We start from the raw sequence: 7,442 nt of genomic DNA on the forward strand, positions 1-7,442 counted from the left end.
ACGCAGCCGCCTGGGTGGCGTGTCCCATTAGGGAGAGTCACCGGGGGGGGCCGTGACTTTCGAACAGGACGAATGTCACGCTGGATTATAATGACGATGTTTTCTAATGAAATCCTTATTTTTGTACTTCTTGAACTCTGTGAGATCCTCTATTGGCAGTGTGAGTTCCCAGCCGAGCTCCGTCCATGTTTTGTATATTATTTGTATCCACATATACAGTATATATATTCTATGGAGTGCGTTTGTTTTTGTTAAAGCAATATCTCTATTTTCCCGTGTCCTTCCTCAACAAATAAATATAATTTTCTTACCAAATTGTGAACCAAATGTTTGTTCTTAGCTCCTCACACCCGATATTCAGTGCAATATAGAATAAAGCAGAACTCTGGGCAAACATGTCATAGGTGAGATACACATAAGGGAGCTGTATTACCTGACAAAGGATTTGTATTTCTGTCCGTCCAGTCCTGAGATTTTAACAACTCTGTCGGGCTGCACAGCACTGTCTAGCAGGGAAGGGAACCTTTATTTTGTAAAGTGCTGCTCAGACTGTGGGTGATATATAAAATAAATCCAGAATAATAATATAAATAATAATATAAATAATAATAATATAAATAATAGTAATAATAAGTGTTCTCTGCCTCAGTTGACATCTACAGGTCTTATTCCCCCTCCAAACAGTAAAAGGAGAGGCAGCAGACCAGTGAACTCTACTCTCTCCTATCTCCTCCTATTAGCATGCCCATTTGCTAGCACATAAGCACAGCAGCACAACTGATTTGCTCCCATCCCTCCTCTGCCAGTCTGAGCTCTGCGGTGCAGGAAAGGGGTTTCATATGATCTTTGAGTTCTATGGGCTGTAGGTACTGACTAAGATCTTATCCAAAATAGAAGAGGAGGACTATGCTGATGGTGTCTCATTTTGATGCATATTACGGAGATATTTACAGTGTTTATAAGCCCCAACAATGGAATTTACTTATTTGCTCCCTTTCGGTCAGTTAAATATACCATTGAAAGGGTCTGTACACCTGCTGTGCCCATTATGAGGAGCTCCCACCATCCCTGAGCTGAGTTCCCGGGTCTGTACACCTGCTGTGCCCATTATGAGGAGCTCCCACCATGCCTGTGCTGAGTTCCCGGGTCTGTACACCTGCTGTGACCATTATGAGGGGCTCCCACCATCCCTGTGCTGAGAAATGAAATTAGCTGATTGGCTGCTGCAAGCCATTCACTTCCTAGTTTCCTTCTATTGTTCTTTTTCCAGGAACTAAGAAGTGAATGGCTTGCAGCAGCTCATTCCTTTTTATTCCCTCATTCAGCTCATGATAAGTGACAATTGGTATCTGGTTGATAAGTTCGGAGTTCTTTCTGCAGAAGTCAAAGTTACCCTCTTCAGGCTGAGTCTGCAGTACTTGCTTCAGAGACCACCGGGACGGACCCCGGTGCTCAGGAATTGCCCCCAGTCAATTCCTGGAGGAGACGGACACAGACCGGGCCCCAAGCTGCTTTTCACAGGTGGAAATCCGCTCAGTGCTTTCATAATACTGAGATGCTGAGCCTGCAGGTTTATATAATAAGGTTACATAAAGATTGACAGCTGCTGTCGGCTCGCTGCGCAATCATCCAACTATGGAATGATGATTGAGTCCACATACACTGCTCTGATTGCATGCAACACCAACACCACGAGCCCCCACCACCACCACTTCATGTGGCAGAAATACTGGGGACACTACTGATTATTATCACTAACAATGAGCAAAGGCGTTACCGGGCCGGGTGCCACCCACTGGGACATCATCATGCACGCACGTGATATCACCACGCACACATGCAATGATGTCACATGCACTTAACACGTGTTCACATGTTCCTTCTTCTCTTGTGCAACTGTCAGGCTCTTGGTACATAACCAATTGCCCGATTTTTCAGAGGGGGTGACACTGACCAAACTGACTGTCATTCATTTCGGTGTCACCCCTCTGATGGTGTCATCCGGTGCGGGCTGCACTTCTCCTCATCCCCACTGCGATGCCTCTAATTACGAGTAATAACTGTCCAGCGTCTCTTATCCACTTTCCCAACGATAGAGTTACTGGAGGAGAAGCACAATGCTTTGTATTTCTGTGGAATAAGTTTCATGAATCATTATTTATACATTATAAATGTTGCTTTTCAGTAAATGTTAAAATTAAATTCAAGGAAAGCAGCTGGGGCAGTACAGTGGCTCAGTGGTTAGCACTCCTGCCTTGCAGCACTGAGGTCCTTAGGTCAAATTCCAACCAGGATGCTATCTGCATAGGACAGGGGTGGGAAAACTCTGGCCCTCCAACTGTGGTGAAACTACAAATCCCATGATGCATCTGTCTCCAGGAGTCATGCCTGTGGCTGGGAGAATCTTGCAATGCCTCATGGGATTTGTAGTTCCATCACACAGCCGGAGAGTCGGAGTTTGTGCACCCCTAGCGGAGAGTCTCCCCAGCAGGCAACCTTAATGTAACCGAATTACAGGGGTAGGCAATCTCAGCACTCCAGTTTTGGTGAAACCACAAATCAGATCATGCCTGTGCCTCTGGGAGTCATGCATCTGCCTCGGGGAGTCATGCCTGTGGCTGTCAAGTCTTGCAATGGCTCATGGGACTTGTAGTTCCACAACAGATGGAGTGGGGAGGTTGCCCAACTCTGGTCTACATGGAGATAATCATTGCTGGCTGAGATCAGCACCTTGGACAGCTCCTGGCTGCAGTTCCTTATGATGGATCATTGGCCATTGTTGTATGTACAGTGTATGGTGGTGGAGCAGCCAATCAAAAATCATCACATCATTGAGCTGCAAGTAAACTGAAATCTAAGAATGCGCTATGGCTCCCAATAATGGCGTACCATCATACTGGCCAATCAGATCTCAGCGTATTATAGTCAGTTTAGTGAGAAACAAGAATGAGTCCTGTGCTAATTGGCTACTGAGCTTTGCATATGTCATCTAGTCACATGACCCACATGATGCTCTCTTTTTGCTGATTATTATCATTATTTTATATTACAGTTAGAGTGGGAGCACCCGAAGCTGAGCGTCAGGGGCATCAAGGCCAGGGGGGTCCCCGTGATGCACGTTCCGGGCTCTTAGGGCCCTGCAGAGCAGTGACCCTAAGAGCGCCAATGTGATCCAGAACAGAGCCAGTAACTACAGTCTGGGTATCTCACCAGTGGAGTGCCTAAGAGATGTCAAAGGTCAGCAGATGGCTCTGCCCACCAGACTCCACCTATAGCCAAAATCTCACTTTTGGGTAAACTTGCTCCTTAAAGGTGTAGTCCACCCTTTGCAAACAGCAAATGCACCAACCCTGATATAATGAAACCAATGTGCATTTACTAAGTTGTTGCATTGTGGGTTTTGGGGATGGCTTGTGCCACCATGTCTAAGTTACACCTTAAATATCAATGTAACACGAAGCATGGTATAAAAGGTGGACTGAGCCTTTAAACGGGTGCCCTATACAGTCCATGTAAGTTTGGGTATTTAAAGGAAACCTGAAGTGAGAGAAATACATGGGGTGTTGTTGATGACCTCTGGAAATGTTAGTTTCTTGGCTGCAGTATGTTCTGAGCCACTCAAGCATGCCGCAAGTGAAGCCAGAACTCCCGAGCTGCGTGCTTCTCCTGGGTCAGTGACTCCAAAAGTAATGACATGCAGCAACTAGAAGAGGCCAGCAATCTCCTTCTGGGTGGGTCATATGCAATGGCATTGGCTGGGTGATCTCTTCTGAAGGGGAGGAGACCCTGAACCCTTGCCCAGGCTGAGCCTTTGATGATCTGGGTCTGTGGGATTCCAAGAACCTTTGGCAGTGATCACATGACCAATGCCTCAAACAAGGCCAGATTTCCCACAAGGTCAACCAAGGCCCAGCCTCGGGGCAGCAGGGAGTAGAGGGGCGGCAGGGGTGTGGAATTCCTATCTCCCAATGCCCAGGACATGCAGTTCCGGGCGCCGGGTGGGTAGTTGTTTTCTACATGTAGCCCTGCTTTGGGCAAGCAGAGCTAAATGTACAGCGGGGGAAGCCGCCGCTTGTTTTGTACAAGTGATCTCAGAGATGTCGCTGAGATCACTTGTATGCAGCCTGCAGATCTGCCATTCTCCATGGGGGGTGGGGGGTATTTGGCAATATGATGGATCATTGGCCATTGTTGTATGTACAGTGTATGGTGGTGGAGCAGCCAATCAAAAATCATCACATCATTGAGCTGCAAGTAAACTGAAATCTAAGAATGCGCTATGGCTCCCAATAATGGCGTACCATCATACTGGCCAATCAGATCTCAGCGTATTATAGTCAGTTTAGTGAGAAACAAGAATGAGTCCTGTGCTAATTGGCTACTGAGCTTTGCATATGTCATCTAGTCACATGACCCACATGATGCTCTCTTTTTGCTGATTATTATCATTATTTTATATTACAGTTAGAGTGGGAGCACCCGAAGCTGAGCGTCAGGGGCATCAAGGCCAGGGGGGTCCCCGTGATGCACGTTCCGGGCTCTTAGGGCCCTGCAGAGCAGTGACCCTAAGAGCGCCAATGTGATCCAGAACAGAGCCAGTAACTACAGTCTGGGTATCTCACCAGTGGAGTGCCTAAGAGATGTCAAAGGTCAGCAGATGGCTCTGCCCACCAGACTCCACCTATAGCCAAAATCTCACTTTTGGGTAAACTTGCTCCTTAAAGGTGTAGTCCACCCTTTGCAAACAGCAAATGCACCAACCCTGATATAATGAAACCAATGTGCATTTACTAAGTTGTTGCATTGTGGGTTTTGGGGATGGCTTGTGCCACCATGTCTAAGTTACACCTTAAATATCAATGTAACACGAAGCATGGTATAAAAGGTGGACTGAGCCTTTAAACGGGTGCCCTATACAGTCCATGTAAGTTTGGGTATTTAAAGGAAACCTGAAGTGAGAGAAATACATGGGGTGTTGTTGATGACCTCTGGAAATGTTAGTTTCTTGGCTGCAGTATGTTCTGAGCCACTCAAGCATGCCGCAAGTGAAGCCAGAACTCCCGAGCTGCGTGCTTCTCCTGGGTCAGTGACTCCAAAAGTAATGACATGCAGCAACTAGAAGAGGCCAGCAATCTCCTTCTGGGTGGGTCATATGCAATGGCATTGGCTGGGTGATCTCTTCTGAAGGGGAGGAGACCCTGAACCCTTGCCCAGGCTGAGCCTTTGATGATCTGGGTCTGTGGGATTCCAAGAACCTTTGGCAGTGATCACATGACCAATGCCTCAAACAAGGCCAGATTTCCCACAAGGTCAACCAAGGCCCAGCCTCGGGGCAGCAGGGAGTAGAGGGGCGGCAGGGGTGTGGAATTCCTATCTCCCAATGCCCAGGACATGCAGTTCCGGGCGCCGGGTGGGTAGTTGTTTTCTACATGTAGCCCTGCTTTGGGCAAGCAGAGCTAAATGTACAGCGGGGGAAGCCGCCGCTTGTTTTGTACAAGTGATCTCAGAGATGTCGCTGAGATCACTTGTATGCAGCCTGCAGATCTGCCATTCTCCATGGGGGGTGGGGGGTATTTGGCGGGTAGGGGGGCGCATTGAGGAACCGGGCCTTGGGGCAGCAGAGAGAGAGTAAATCCAGCCTTGGCCTCAAGCACAGGCTGTGGTGGAGTGAAGAGTTTGCAGGGCTGAAGATGACAGGTAAGTATTTGACGGCATTTTTATGATGTCTGGGAGGAAGGTGATTGTAATATGATGGATGGTACAGGGCGCCTTTAATAAGCAGCATGTGAGTCATTCATGGATGGCGATGAGTCATTGATCCAGGGATCATTTTAAAGAGATCAATTACCTGAGTGACTAACACTCATTGGTGACGATGGATATTAGGCTGGTGGTGAGAGTCACTTCACAGCAGCCAGTCCTGAGATGTAATCAGCCTGACGCACAGTATATGCGTCATTAACGGGGAAGATCTTATCCCTCAGTAATGACCGCATTACGCAACAAGACGATCATCTTACATTGAAGAAAGTCTTGTATTGCAATGCACAGTCCTGACTGTGCTGGACCAGATGCCATTTAGAGGGGTGCAGCAACAGATGGCGCCATGCAAATTCAGCTATATGGAAGAGAGTCACCAGCACTCCAATAATGTCTTTCCAAAATGCAATTAGGGCACATGGGGTGTATTTATAAAATATTCACAGAGCTCTGCGAATGTCTGTGTTGTAGGGTTGCACCACATTATGGCCACTAGGTGGAGCTGAGGAGCATAGGAAATGTTCTCCATGGCTCCATCTAGTGGCCACAATGTAGAGTGACACCCTCTTAGTGTCAGATCGCCATTGCTACAATGCCTTGCAGGGTCCCCTTCCTCAGGGCTGCTCAGTGATGCCGCTGAGATGCCCTAAAGCAGTCTCTCTCAACTTGGGTGCTATGGCATCTTGGGGCACCTTCTGCCTTCTTCAGGGGTGCCTTGAAATTTTCACACAGTGTCATGCCTTTCCATGGAGCAGACAGCCATCTGATATGAAGGGGCTCCTGGTGTAAAGGGGGAACTCTGAAGTGAAGGGGGGGGGACTTTGATATGAATGGGGGGCTAAGATGTTAAGGGGGAACTTTCATGTGCAAGGGGGCTTCTGATGTAAGGAGGGGGCTTGTAATGTCAAAGGGGGTCTTAATTGAGAGAGGGAGACTCTGATGTGAAAGAAGGGGGCTACTAATGTAAAGGGAGGTCCTGATGTTAAAGGGGACTCTGATGTGAAAGGTGGGATTCTGATGTAAAGGGGGGCTTGTGATATGAACAAGTGCCGCTAGTGTGAGAGAGTGGCTCTGGTGTGAAAGGAGGGGGCTCCTTATGTGAAGGGGGATCCTGATGTAAAGGGGGGCTCCTGCTGTGAAAAGAGGGGGCTCCCAATGTAAAGGGGGGCTCCTGTTGTGAAAGGAAGGGGCTCCTAATGTAAAGGGGGGCTCTTGATATGAAAGGAGGGGGCTCTTAAAGTAAAGGGGGGCTCCTGATGTGAAGTGGGCACTGATGTTAAGGGAGCCTCCTGATTTTAATTGGGAACACCATTTTTTGGCGTGTTTTTCTGTGTGATCCTGCCATACCAGACCCCTATCTGGGATAAGGCTCTGGTATCCCGATCAGGATACTATCTGCAAGGAATTGGTACTCCAGTTTGCTCCCGCACTCCAAAGACACGCTGGAAGGTAATTGTCTCCTGTCTAAATTGTCCCTCGTATATGAGATAGGGACCTTAGATTGTAAGCTCCTTGAGGGCAGGGACTGATGTGACCGTGCAGCTACGTAAATCACTGTGTTAATTCTTGCACTATATAAATACCTGCTAAGAGCCCTTAGCAACCTGTGACACTCTGGCCGCCATCCCACCCAGCTCCTGGCAACCAGTGACGTCACCGTCAACCAGGACACTAGACGACCC

This window comes from Nanorana parkeri, unplaced genomic scaffold (genome assembly GCF_000935625.1).
Source record: "Nanorana parkeri isolate BGI_ZX_2015 unplaced genomic scaffold, ASM93562v1 scaffold10, whole genome shotgun sequence".
NCBI classification, from domain to species: Eukaryota; Metazoa; Chordata; class Amphibia; order Anura; family Dicroglossidae; genus Nanorana; species Nanorana parkeri.